The 15,392-nt window shown below is 37.3% G+C and overlaps 1 non-coding gene across 1 annotated transcript; it reads left to right on the forward strand.

Moving 5' to 3' along the window:
• The first annotated feature begins 14,987 nt into the window (after positions 1–14,987).
• TRNAC-ACA lies at positions 14,988–15,059 on the forward strand. Its single transcript has one exon. It is a non-coding gene; the product is annotated as a tRNA-Cys (tRNA).
• Positions 15,060–15,392: the final 333 nt, after the last annotated feature.

Here is a 15,392-nt window from a genome sequence, read left to right on the forward strand (position 1 = left end):
TAGGGCCCATCAACGGAATTCTTTGTAACTGAATTAGCTCTTTAAAGATCCTATCCCTAAAACAGTTACATTTGAGGTGCTGGTGATTAAGACATCAACATATAAATTTTGAGAAAACTCAACTTAGTCCATAGTAGTACATAAGAGTGGACAGTAATAACTGAAGATTGAAGTTCAAAGATGTTTTTACCCTGGTGATTCTGCTTACAATGTGCACATTACTTCTACCTTTGCTTTGTCTCATTATCACATAATATATAAAAAAGTGAACTGAACGTATTAGTTGCTCAGTTGTGTCCATCTCTTTGCAACCCCATGGACTGCAGCCTGCCAGGCCCTTCTGTCCATGGAATTCTCCAGGTATGAATAGTGCAGTTGGTAGCCAGTCCCTTCTCCAGGGGATCATCCCCAACCAGGAATAGAACCCAGGTCTCCTGCACTACAGGCACATTCTTTACAGTCTGAGCCACCAGGGAAGCCCAAATAATATATAAAGTGTTTTTCTATTAAAAAAAAAAAAATCCACTGATAACCTGGCCTTCTTTCCCAGTAACCTAAACACTGAATCTTTCTTAAAGGCCTGTTAAGATCTTTTTTTCTTTTTCTTTTTTAAACAGGCTCCCCAACAGGAATATTTATTTCAGACCAAGATATTTGGACAATAATCCTGCCAAAACATTTTTTATTTTCTGGTTATAACTCCAAGGCTGTAAAACTCTAGATGTATTCGTGATGATACTACACCTCTGATATCATAACTGAGGCAGGACAAAGCTGCTATGGTACACATTTTATTCAGGAGCAAATCTCCTTTAAATTTTCAATGAAGCTGTTTGGTGATGCCCAGGACAAAAAATCAGCCCTTCCCTGCTGTATAGAGAAAATCATTTGGCTCTGAGGGCATTGAGTTAATTGGCAACTACAAGAAAACTTTGTCTCTACTTGCCAGGTACCTCAAGGGTGTGTGTATATATATATATATATATATATATATATATATATATATATATAGTAACTGACAGACAAAAGATTTACAGATCTGATATTCTAGAAACTTTCTTGAGAATATACCTTGAGAATATTCTTAGTTATACCTACTGAGTAAAATAAAAATAAATATGAAAGCTATTGTCCCCATTATTTCTAAATACCAAACCAAGCTTGTTATAGTGGAATACCTTGCTTCATGTGACTATAGTTAATGATCAAATTGCTATTTGTGTAACAAAAAATAAATGAAGTTAAATCATATTTAGATGATTTAATAGATAATTATATATTTTTAAATTATTAATGCAAATATAATACCAGGAAAAGGTAAATAATTAATGATATGCTTATAAATAATTTCTATTAGTGAAATAGATTAAGAAAATGATTTGTCCTTACCAGCGGGTTCATAAATAATTAACAATAACTACAACTGACATCTTTTAGATTCACCTCAAAACCCTAACATTTAACCCTCTATTTATAATATAAAGTGCAGTTTTAAATGAAAAATAAAATATACTTATGTATAATCTTTATTTACTTCAGATCATTTTAAACATTTTTAAATGAGGGATGTAAACAGCATTACTAACGTGTTTATTATTCATAAAGATAGGGCAATTTTTCTTTTAAATTTTAAATCTGGAAGAAGATGTATGTTTGTTGAAACATAAGTTAATTTTATAGTTCTAATCCATAGCGTGCTCAATTTATATACTCCCTAACTTTATATATTGTGTTAAAGAAAAAATAAACACATTTCTGGAAGAACTTTATGGACTTCATTTTCCAGAAGTATGTTTCCAACAGACCCTTCAATATATGTCCAGGAATCAGTTCAGTTCAGTCTCTCAGTCACGTCTGACTCTTTGTGACCCCATGAATCGCAGCACGCCAGGCCTCCCTGTCCATCACCAACTCCCAGAGTCTGCCCAAACTCATGTTTATCAAGTCAGTGATGCCATCCAACCATTTCATCCTCTGTAGTCCCCTTCTCCTCCTGCCTTCAATCTTTCCCAGCAATAAGGTCTTTTCCAATGAGTCAGTTCTTTGCATCAGGTTGCCAAAAGTATTGGAGCTTCAGCTTCAGTATCAGTCCTTCCAAAGAATATTCAGGACTGATTTCCTTTAGGATTAGACTGGTTTGATCTCCTTGCAGTCCCAAGGGACTCTCAAGTCTTCTCCAACACCACAGTTCAAAAGCATCAATTCTTCCGCACTCAGCTTTCTTTCTGATCCAACTCTCACATCCATACACAATTAGCTTTGATTAGACGAACCTTTGTCAGCAAAGCAATGTCTCTGCTTTTTAATATCTCTAGATCTCCCACATTGCAGGCTGATTCTTTACCAGCTGAGCCGCCAGGGAAACCCTGTCTGGGAATGGGGTAGCACATTTGGGTAGGTTACCTACAGTTCACCCATTCAGATAGTAAACAAGCAGAGATGGCTGGTGTGGTTAAGTAGCAGTTTTTTGCAACAAAAGAAAAGTTATGATGTAGCCAGCTCCTTAATAACAGTAACTACTTGAAGAGCCAGATGTCCTCACTAATGACAAAGTCCAGCTGGCATCCTTGAATTAGGAGGTCTCTAAAACATCTACTTCTGCTTTATTGACTATGCCAAAGCCTTTGACTGTGTGGATCACAATAAACTGTGGAAAATTCTGAAAGAGATGGGAATACCAGACCACCTGACCTGCCTCTTGAGAAACCTATATGCACGTCAGGAAGCAACAGTTAGAACTGGACATGGAACAGCAGACTGGTTCCAAATAGGAAAAGGAGTACATCAAGGCTGTATATTGTCATCCTGCCTATTTAACTTACATGCAGAGTACATCATGAGAAACGCTAGGCTGGAAGAAGCACAAGCTGGAATCAAGATTGCTGGGAGAAACATCAATAACCTCAGATATGCAGATGACACCACCCTTATGGCAGAAAGTGAAGAGGAACTCAAAAGCCTCTTGATGAAAGTGAAGTGGAGAGTGAAAATTTGGCTTAAAGCTCAACATACAGAAAACGAAGATCATGGCATCCAGTCCCATCACTTCATGGGAAATAGATGGGGAAACAGTGTCAGACTTTATTTTTTTGGCTCCAAAATCACTGCAGATGGTGACTGCAGCCATGAAATTAAAAGATGCTTACTCCTTGGAAGGAAAGTTATGACCAACCTAGATAGCATATTCAAAAGCAGAGACATTACTTTGCCAACAAAGGTCCATCTAGTTAAAGCTATGGTTTTACCAGTGGTCATGTATGGATGTGAGAGTTGGACTGTGAAGAAAGCTGAGCACTAAAGAATTGATGCTTTCGAACTGTGGTGTTGAAGAAGACTCTTGAGAGTCCCTTGGACTGCAAGGAGATCCAACCAGTCCATTCTGAAGGAGATCAGCCCTGGGATTTCTTCGGAAGGAATGATGCTAAAGCTGAAACTCCAGTACTTTGGCCACCTCATACGAAGAGTTGACTCATTGGAAAAGACTCTGATGCTGGGAGGGATTGGGGGCAGGAAGAGAAGGGGACGACAGAGGATGAGATGGCTGGATGGCATCACTGACTCTATGGACATGGGTTTGGGTAGGCTCCGGGAGTTGGTGATGGACAGGGAGAACTGGTGTGCTGCGATTCATGGGGTCACAAAGAGTTGGACACGACTGAGAGACTGAACTGAACTGAACTCCATAGTGGGGCATGCATGCTTTAACAGTTTCTGAATCTTTACATTTAAAGAGACCTGTGTTCCTTAAATGGGTCTGTTCTTTTTTCTACCAATTAACATTAACTTTTTGATGATCACATAATATATGCATGGATCTATATAAATAATACACAAACATTTACTTAAGTCTCCATTGCATAAGTAAGTCTATTAATATCTATATAAGTATACCCAAGTGCTTATTATATATAAATCTTATTAATATACATTATATAAATTCATATAAATATATACAAATCTTAAGACACACATATCAGTCTCCTCCATATTCTTTTCTTTTCAAATCTCACTTTGATAACTACCTGTACTTCTTGATGTGATCAGTTTCTCAGTCGTGTCCAACTTTTTGTGGCCTCATGGACTATAGACCACCAGTCTCCTCTGTCCATGGGATTTCCTGGGCAAGAATACTGGAATGGGTTGCTATTTCCTGCTCCAGGGGATCTTACTGATTCAGGGATCAAACTTGCATCTCTTGAGTCTCATGAATTGGCAAGCATATTCTTTATATGCACCATCTGGGAAGCCTGTACTTGGTAGATTTCTTAACATATAATGGTCACCTGTTATCTTCAGTGTATATGCCCCAAGATCCCCAGTATATACCTGAAATTGCATATAGTACACAGCCCTACACATACTGTTTTTTCTTATACATACATATCTATGATAAAGTTCTAGGTAGTAGTTCTACATCTAGTTCTGCTTTATTGACTACACCAAAGCCTTTGACTGTGTGGATCACACAAACTATGGAAATTCTTAAAGAGATGGGAATACCAGACCACCTGACCTGTCTCCTGAGAAATCTGTATGCAGGTCAAGAAGCAACATTTAGAACTGGACATGGAACAAAGGGCTGGTTCCAAATTGGAAAGGAGTATGTCAAGGTTGTATATTGTCACCCTGTTTATTTAACTTCTATGCAGAGTACATCATGCAAAATGCCAGGCTGGATGAAGCACAGCTGGAATCAAAATTGATGGGAGAAATATTAATAACCTGTGGTGGATTCATTTTGATATTTGGCAAAACTAATACAATTTGTAAAGTTTAAAATAAAATAAAATTAAAAATTTTAATCAAAATAAAATAAATTAAAAAAAATAAAAAGAAAGCAAGAGAAAAAAAAAGCAATATTAATAACCTCAGATATGCAGATATTACCACCTTTATGGCAGAAAGTGAAGAGGAAGTAAAGAGCCTCTTGATGAACGTGAAAGAGGAGAGTGAAAAAAGCTGGTTTAAAATTCAACATTCAGAAAACTAAGATCTTGGCATCCGGTCCCATCACTTCATGGCAAATAGATGGGGAAACAATGGAAAGAGTGGCACACTTTATTTTGGGGGCTCCAAAATCACTGCAGATGGTGACTGCAGCCGTGAAATTAAAAGATGCTTGCTCCTTGGAAGAAAAACTATGACCAACATAGACAGCATATTAAAAAGCAGGGACTGTACTTTGCTAGCAAAAGTCCATCTAGTCAAAGCTCTGTTTTTTCCAGTAGTCATGTATGGACATGAGAGTTGGACTATAAAGAAACTGAGCATCAAAGAATTGATGCTTTTGAACTGTGGTGTTGGAGAAGACTCTTGAGAGTCCGTCAGACTGCAAGGAGATTCAACCAGTCCATCCTAAAGGAGATCAGTCCTGAATATTCATTGGAAGGACTGATGCTGAAGCTAAAACTCCAATACTTTGGCCACCTGATATGAAAAACTGACTCATTTGAAAAGATCCTGATGCTGGGAAAGATTGAAAGCAGGAGAAGGGGATGACAGAGGATGAGATGGTTGGGATGGTTGGGGCATCACCGACTCAATGGACATAAGTTTGAGTAAGCTCCGTTTGTTGGTGATGGACAGGGAAGCCTCGTGTGCTGCAGTCCATGGGGTCGGAAAGAGCTGGACACAACTGAATTACTAAATTGGACTGATGATAAAGTTAACTTATAAACCTGATGCAGTAAGAAGCCATCGGAATTGCCAGCATTACTACTCTTCTGGTTTGGGACAATTATTAAGTCTCAGCACAAATCAAGATGGACAAAATATAAGTAAGGATGTAACAGCAATTAAGATAAGTATAGAGATGGAAAATCTGAACACAGTCATTACAATAGATCTTAATAATATATTTTGAAATTTATACCCTTATAATGGAGGCTCCATCTTCAAGAGAAATAGACCTTTCACTGTAAGTGGTCATGTACTAGAGTCACACTGAATATATCTCTAAGTCACACAATAGAAATAATATAAACAACTCTCTGACCACAATGCAATACAATTATAGAATATCAACAAAACTAAAAAAAAAATCTTTCAGTTAAAAGTTAAGACTAAATGAAAGTTCTATTAAAAGACCTGAGCAAAATAAAATATAAAATATACATTGAAATGATATAACTTCTAAAAATACAAAATGTGTTCCACTTAAAGAAGTAGGAGAAGAAAATTCATAGCACTTAATAGTTTTATCAGGATAGATTAAAAATGAAACACTTAGCTTAAAAAATAAACACAGAAAGACTAAGGAATAGCAAAATAAACCAAAAGAGCACATGAAGGGAAGTAAAGGTAAAAGATTAATCAAAAAAACAATACAAAAACAGTCACCTAATTTTTAAAGTCCTGTTATCATGATATATTAAAAAAAAGACAAGTCAGTAGCAAATCTGATCCAAGAAAATGGGGGTGGGGGGTGGGAATCACACCTATAAACTAATAGGAGAAATTACTGAAAGTGAAAACATTTTTTTTAATCTTGAGAATAATTTATGCATAATTAAACAAATGAAGGAAACAATAAAGCAGAGAGAAAAAAGTGAAACCTGGGAAAAATACATAATTTTCTACGCAAAAAGATTATTATTAAAAAATGACCCCATGAGAGGTAGAAAGCTTCAACAGACCAATTTTCATAGTAGAAATAGAGCATGTTACTAAGGAATCACTTTGCAAACAAAGCACCAGGGCCAGATGCTTTCTCAGAGGAATTCTACCAGCCCTCCATACACTGGCGAGTTTCAGTGCTTTGCTGTCCAAACACTGAAAATGAAAAAAAAAAAATTAATTCATTTTATGAAGCTAATATAACATCAACATGGAATCTTATAAAGATGGTACAAAAAAGAAAGCTGTGTTTCTTTAAAACATCAGTGCAAACATACCCAATGGTGTGTGTGTGTGTGTGAGTCGCTTAGTCATGTCCAACTCGGTGACCCCAAGGACTGTAGCCTGCTTGGCCTCCTCTGTCCAAGGATTCTCCAGGCAAGAGTACTGAAATTTCCCTCTCCAAAATGAAAGGGTGAACCATTCTAATGCTTTGTTAAGAAAATGATACACCATCACTAAATAGAATTTACTCCAAAAGTATCACTAATCCAACATTAAGAAATCCATTGATACTGATATTATATAGTTATTAAAAACAAAAGAAGCCCAAAATGAAAGTTGTCAATGCCCATATCACCAAACTTAGACTTTACTACAGTTTCAGCTCTTCCAGAAATGGTTTAAACCACTCTATCAGGAATTGCTTAATTAACATTAATTAGGTAATCAGCCTAATAGACCCCAGTAGCCATGTATGGATGTGAGTGTTGGACTATAAAGAAAGCTGCTACTGCTAAGTCACTTCAGTCGTGTCCGACTCTGTGTGACCCCATAGACAACAGCCCACCAGGCTCCCCTGTCCCTGGGATTCTCCAGGCAAGAACACTGGAGTGGGTTGCCATTTCCTTCTCCAATGCATGAAAGTGAAAAGTGAAAGTAAAGTCGCTCAGTCATGTCCAACTCTTAGCGACCCCATGGACTGCAGCCTACCAGGCTCCTCCATCCATGGGATTTTCCAGGCAAGAGTACTGGGTGCCATTGCCTTCTCTGAAAGAAAGCTGAGCACCGAACAATTAATGCTTTTGAACTGTGGTGTTGGAGAAGACTCCTGAGAGTCCCTTGGACTGCAAGGAGATCAAACCAGTCAATCCTAAAGGAAATCAGTCCTGGATATTCTTCGGAAGGACCGATGCTGAGGCTGAAACTCCAGTACTTTGGTCACCTAATTTGAAGAACTGACTCATTTGAAAAGACCCTAATGCTGGGAAAGATTGAAGGCAGGAGGAGAAGGGGATGAAAGAGGATGAGATGGTTGGGTGGCATCACCGACTTGATAGACTTGAGTTTGGGCAGGCTCTGGGAGTTTGTGATAAACAGGGAAGCCTGGCATGCTGCAGTCCATGGGGTTGCAAAGAATCGGACATGACTGAGCAATTGAACTGAACTGAACTGAGACCCCTGCCATGTTCTAAAGTAAGTGACTTTTCATTAACTGACCTGTTGCCTATGTTCCCCCTCTCTTCTCCTTATAAAAGGCATTTATTTTTAATATTATAATAAAATACAACTCCTCAGAACCCCTTTCTGTTTGCTAGATTAGATATTGCCCTACTAGAATTAATTTTTACTCAAATTCTTAGTTTTTAATTTGCCTCAGTTTATCTGAGTACATGTTTATATATCCATCATTAAAATATTTTAAGAATCATGATTATCTCAACTGATGCTAAAAAAAGCCATTGATAGAACTAAACACTCATCCTTATTTATAGAACACTCAAGAAAATACACACTGATAGATATGTTAACACATTATAATGTTAATTTTTAGCTCAAAGCTAGTATTTTATTTTATCCAGAACAGTAGAACATATTCATTAAGACCAGGAGAGAAGCAAAAATGCCTGATATTGCCATATTCAAGAAATGACAGAGATATAAAATTGATAAGAATATTCTATTTGCAGATATATGATCATACACCTAAAAAAAAAAAGAAAAAACTAATCAGTGATGTAACTAACAATCAAAAATTCATTATGGTAACAGGATTTTAGTTTCTACATTTAGATTTAATTGATGTAAGGAAACTGAGTCAAGTCCATAGATCCCTTTGGGGACTTCATGTACTGCACTGATGACATCTATGCTGCAATATTCATTTAGAACTGAAAATTTCATGATTCTAATGTAAGTCTTCCCATTGTATGTCACAGAGCAATGTTTTAGATCATCAGTTGAAACAATGGGCTTGAAATACTTAGTAAAGGAAGCAATCATTTTATTGTTTGTTGAAGTATGGATTGAGTAGTCTACTTGACAACTTATTAAGTTTACCCTAGTAAATAAAATTTTTATATTCTTCCTTTCATGAGCTTATTATCATAAAAGGGAAGAGTAGAATAAGACTCCTGAGTTTATAATAATCATAAAATGGACATTAATGATCAACTATGTAATTCAAATATTTTCACCTACATAACAGACAAAAAGTATGTATTTCAACTAGTTCAAATATCCAGTCCAACATAATGAAACTTTGAGTTCTCTTTGTATAAATTTGATTTTCTCCTTATAATTGTAATGGTACAGCATTACCATTACAGGCATTTCAGGGATCCATGAAGGAGCCCAGACTATTTCTTCTCTATTAGCCAGAAAGGGACTGAATTATTTTAACACAATTTAATCATGTTTCTTCCACAGTTCTGTGGATGATTTCCATGTCAACAGGTCTAGAACCTGCTCACCAGATACTGAGGTGGAAATAAAGAACTGACTCTTGAATGGCAAGACAAAGGCTGTGAAAAGACCATAATAAGAGAGAACGTACTTTCATTCTCTGCTAAATCTTGTTCTATTGCCTACTTTTTTCTCCTATCTACTAGGCAAATCATTGCCCCTCGATATAACTCATGGGTTTCAAAGAGCATTATTTGCTATTGACAAGTAAACAACAGGAGGCTTGTAATCTTCTGAAGAAACAGCACTCAATATAGTACTATAGCTTACTGATGACTTTTTTAAATTGATATTTTCTCAATAATTTGCTGTTAAGAAAATATGGGCATTTCTACATGGTACTGATTTAACTGTGATTATAAAAAACGTATGTACACATTCATTAAAAAAAATGAGCAAAGTGTGTTGCTGCTGCTTCTAAGTTGCTTCAGTCGTGTCCGACTCTGTGCGACCCTATAGACGGCAGCCCGCCAGGCTCCCTTCTCCCTGGGATTCTCCAGGCAAGAACACTGGAGTGGGTTGCCATTTCCTTCTCCAAGGCATGAAAGTGAGAAGTGAAATTTAAGTCGCTCAGTCGTGCCCAACTCTTAGCAACCCCATGGACTGCAGCCTACCAGGCTCCTCCGTCCATGGGATTTTCCAGGCAAGAGTACTGGAGGCGGTTGCCATTGCCTTCTCCAAAAGTATGTGCTAGGCAGAGGGTATACCAGGGTAACAAAAAAGAAGCAATCTTCATTTTCAAGTGAATTTTACAATCTTATGCATAAAGGTAAAAAATAAATAAGTATGGAAATATGTAAATACAACTTGAAAGGGGAAAGATCACTCTTAAGGTGATGAATATAATCTGAGAAAGCAGTATTTGAGAGACATTAGAAGGATCTATCCATGTGATATTTGGGTATTGTTTTCCAGGCCAATATAACAGCATTTGAAAATGCTCTAAGAAGTATTCTAGAAATTGATAGAAGTTTAGACATGATGCAAGGCAATATCTATGAAAAGAGTAGTTTTATTCATGGTTGGGACTACAGATGATGTGGATTCTCATAAGCTGTGATGTAGAGCTTTTATGTTTTCCTATAATGCAATAAAGTAAAAGTGGTGGGTTCTAAGCAGGTCACCATAATGATCTAATTTATGATTAAAATTTTGACTGCTTTGTGAAACACAGATTAAGTGAGACAAATAATGGAATGTGAAACAATACTCTAGATGAGAAATAGATTACATTGGCCTGGATTAGGTTAGAGGAGATGCTGCTGCTGCTGCTGCTAAGTCGCTTCAGTCGTGTTCGACTCTGTGCGACCCCATAGACGGCAGCCCACCAGGTTCCCCCGTCCCTGGGATTCTCCAGGCAAGAACACTGGAGTGGGTTGCCATTTCCTTCTCCAATGTATGAAAGTGAAAAGTTAAAGTGAAGTCGCTCAGTCGTGTCCAACCCTCAGCGACTGCATAGACTGCAGCCTTCCAGGCTCCTCCATCCATGGGATTTTCCAGGCAAGAGGAGATACAGAGAAGTGTAATTACTCAAGACACTTTGGAATTATAAGTAACAGGACTTGCTTTTAGTTTGGATGCTGTGAATTCAGGAGAAGAAATTGTCCAGCATTATTCCAAGATTCTGAATTAAGCAATGTATCTGTAGCAGTATCAATTCCTGAGATTGATTCCTCTAAATGTCATTAAAGAGAAAGTAGATTATTTTGAGTTTTATTAATTGCTTTCCCATCCTGTAAAATCTCATGAAAATGGCTAACAAGCATAAAAACATAGCTCATTATCTTTAGTTACTAGAGAAATGCAAATCAAGACCACAATCTCTAGGATAGCTATTTAAAAAGAAGAAAAATAGTATATGTTGCCACAGATGTAGAAAAATCAGAATTCTCATGCATTACTGAAGGAAAGGAAAGTGGCTCAGCCCTTGCAATATTCCTTAAGAAGTTGAATATAGGATTACCAAATAATCCAGTAATTCTACATCTAGGAATATATTCAAAACAATTGAAAACAGATACCCAAACAAATATATGCACAGACACATTCACACCAGCACTGTTTCTAAAAGCCAGAAGGTTAAAAAGGCCCAAATGTCCATCAACGGGTGAACTGACCAATTGTAGCATGTACATGCAATAAAAATTTATTCAGCCATAAAGATTTAAGTATTGTGGCATAGTACAACGTGTATGAAATTCAAAAACATTATGCTAAGTGAAAAAAGTCTGACATAAAAGATTACATATTATTTCATTAATATCTAGAATAGGGAAGCTCAGAGAGAATGTAGGTTGGCGCTAGAGGCAGAAAAGAGCAATTTCTTAATGCGGATAGAGTTTCCTTTCAGAGGGTTGAAAATGTTTTAGAACTAGATCAAAGCGATGGTTGTATAACACTATAAGTGTGCTAAATGTCACTGCACTGTTCACTGCAAAACTGTTACTTTTATGTAAGTTTCACCTCAATTAAAAAATATGCAAATGTGATTTTTACATTTTGAGATAAAGCTAATTTCCAAAGGAACATACATAAAGATAGATATTCTTGAGAACAATAAAAAGCTTTAAAAGGCTAACAAGCCATCAAAACATCACTTATTCAACCATTTAGTCAATGAACAAATATTTATTAAGATTTTATCACATGCTGGCTCCTACTAGTTCTAAGTATACATCGACGTATAATCTGCCTTTAAAGAATGGATTGCATAGTAGGTGGAGTAATTATTTTCTAGTCTGTCAATGGAATACAGACATCTACTTCACTGATTTTTGTGGATCAGATGAGAAGACAGGCAAACACAGTAGAGAATCCATTGGCTAGTGCAGTGGTAGATGCTCCATAAGAGCTGTTTGCCATGGCATTTTCCTCTTGTTAATTCCCCATTCATATCCATCAATGGGTAATTTCTAGCTTTAAACTGATAAACACATGGTGTATTATCACTGGTGGTCATTTCTTTGATATATGGTCTTTTATCCCCACCCCTTCTGTGGTTCAAATTAGTCTCACCTTTTTAAAATATAGAAGGCTATTAGAGGCTATTAGAGGCTATTCATTCAGCTGTATTCTACAATTGGAAGAAATTAAAGGTTGCAGAACATATAAGTGGCCATTCTTTACAGTGCTAGTTAATCTGTCCTTCAGCCAAGACCCCTGGGCATCTGCTCAAGGTCTAGTGCTATCATGGTATCCCACATTTTGATTCAAATATGCGAGTTTCTAGTTATGGAGGTGAAATAGTCAGACTATCAGAGGGCCAAATCTAATGTTTTAAGTCTGGAATTCTAATTGTCATTACACGCTACTAATCATCTAATTCTTTATATATATGTTTTTAAGCCTCTTCATGTTTCCAAAGAAATTTTTCTCTGAATTAAAAAAAAAAAAAGTAGTAGAAAATGCAAATGACAAATGGGTAGGAATAAGAGAAAAGAATTATATATTAAATTAAATAGCATATACATTGACCTCTAACAACGATAAAAATTACTACAACTCTGTATTCAATGTGCAAAACTTATACTTGAAATCACATTGTGTTGTCCAAACAAATAATTATATTTTAAAATTATAAAACAAGTAAAAGAAATGTCTCATTTTATTTTATTATGTTTTAAGTGAGGTTGTTTTATTTAATGTAAACACTTTATTTTTTTTCTGCCATGTGGCTTGCGGAATTTTAGTTCACCAACCAGAGATAGAACCCATACACACAGCAGTGAAAGTGTGGAGTCTTAATCATTGGACCACCAGGGAATTCCCCCCAAAATGCCTCATTGTAGAAAAATTTGGAAATCTATAAAGAAAGGCAAAATTTTAAAGAAGTGGCTGCTTATGGCATTTAGATCTATTTCCTGTTTTTCTCTTATTATAGTTTATCTTTTGAGTTGCAGCTCTGGGGTAAATTAAGTACAGTTTGATCCAGTCTGTACTCCATGCCTCAGTTGGAACTTTTAACAAAAACCAAAAGATAAAACTAATCCTTAACACATCTGGCCTCTAGGCACTCAGATTTTAATTCCATACTCACAATGATAATTTTACTAAAAATAGATGACCTAGTCCTTTGGCTTCTCCCCCTCTTCTAGATGTACCAACCCTCTTGCTGGCATCCCTGGGCTATTAATTAAATGAATGAATATAGATGAGCATACATCTCTAAATGATCTCTATGGTCTTATACTCCAGGGATGGCAAACCCAGATATTACAATACTTCCTACTGTGGAAGATAGGAGTAGAGTGAAAAAGGTATTTTTGGGTTCAACATTCAACTGGCCATTCTAGAATACTGAATAGGAACACTGGGGCTCTGCTGGGTTGTGGGCCTAAGAAGAGTGGAGTCTTGCCCAGTGCATCACTCAACTTGGTTGGGAAAAAAAAAAAAAATCAAACCAATGACAGCTACATCAGTAAGTAGAATGATGATCTTGAAGAGGCAGAGGATTCTAAATGGAAATACTAAAGATTAAACAGATGTTGGAAGGTGAAGAGATGGAAGGGGAGAATGGTGTGAGTATTCCAAATAGAAAGCAGACAGTCAGGAGACCTAGACAGTATACAAAGTCACATCCTAGGACCTCTATAAGAGTTCACAATTGCAGAGCATAGGATACAGGTTAAAGGAACAGAATATCTAGAGATGAGTCTGAGGGATACAAATAAGACCATGTAAGGACTTGAGAGCTGGCTAAGAAGTCTGAACTTGAACCTTATAATTAGGTTGTTGAGTGCTCAGATTGGTAGAGGAACATGAGAGAGGAAGGGAGGGACAAAGGGAAAGAATTGGGGAACAGCAGCCACTCTGACAAGGGCTATCCTCTGCTTTTTCTCCCGATCCCCTGGCTTGGACCCAACTGTTAGTTCCTTTATACTCAATAAGTATTTCTGGAGCACCAATTTTGTGATGAGGATGGTTCCCAAGAGGAACAAAAGACACAAGTAGCATCTGTGTCCTTACCTGGGGCTTAGAATTTATTAGTAGAGCAGATAAATCTATCAACAATTACAAAACAATGTGGTTAGGGCCTAGAAGAGGGATAGAGGGGGTTATGTGAAAACAGGGAAGAGAGAATTCAATATGGCTTGGGTGGAATGAGAGGTTGACAGGAAAGGCTTTGAATAGGACATTGAAGCTTTGGATTAAACATTGTAAAGACAAGAATATCACCAGCAAAGGGATAGGTACAGAAAGGTCAAAGGGTGAGAGCAGAAAGTGGGTGAGAGAGGTTTAGTAGAGACTGAAGGAGCTATTTCAATAGAGCTGCAACTATGAACAGAGCAGGACCCACTCTCCAGGAGACCTCCCAGAGATCTAGCCCAGGCATAGTACAGCCTGGGGTAGGAGGAGGGCCCCAGGGACTGTGCAATGGGCAAGGAAGCCAGAATCAAAGGGTCAGATTGAACATATCCCTTCCACCTACCCACCTGTCTGGTGGGGCTCCTTTGTCCTCTTGTAAATCCTTCCTCCCCTCTGGCCTCCCTTTCTTCCTGCCTTAGTTCTTATTCCCTGACTGCACCCCAGCTTTGTTTCTCTGTCCCTGTACTTCTCTCTTCAGTAAGACAGACCAGATAGTAACTGTTATCTATCACTTTTTAAAATAACTTGTTTATAATCCTGAACTCCTTTTTAAGGGAAAAAAGTGGGAAATAAACAGTTTAGTTATACACATATAATGGGCTTCCCTGGTGGCTTAGATGGTAAAGCATCTGCCTACAGTGCAGAAGACCCAGGTTCGATCCCTGGGTTGGGAAGATCCCCTGGAGAAGAAAATGGCAACTCACTTCAAGATTTTTCTCTTGCCTGGAAAATCCCATGGATGGAGGAGCCTGGTAGGCTACAGTCCATGGGGTCACAAAGAATTGGACATGACTAAGCAACTTCAGGTCACTTTGTATACATGTACTTTTTTTTTTCAAAATAGGGGAGGGTTGCATAATTTTCCCCCCATATGGCTCTGCACTGATTTTTTTATGCAAATTGAGAATGGGAAAAAACATGGAAAAGAAAAAAGTGTTTTCCTAACTCTACCCCTTAGGTAGCTGTGCTCTGTGGTTTGTGCCCTGACTTTAGTAACAAGAATTTAG

This window comes from Bos indicus x Bos taurus, chromosome 7, assembly GCF_003369695.1.
Source record: "Bos indicus x Bos taurus breed Angus x Brahman F1 hybrid chromosome 7, Bos_hybrid_MaternalHap_v2.0, whole genome shotgun sequence".
NCBI classification, from domain to species: Eukaryota; Metazoa; Chordata; class Mammalia; order Artiodactyla; family Bovidae; genus Bos; species Bos indicus x Bos taurus.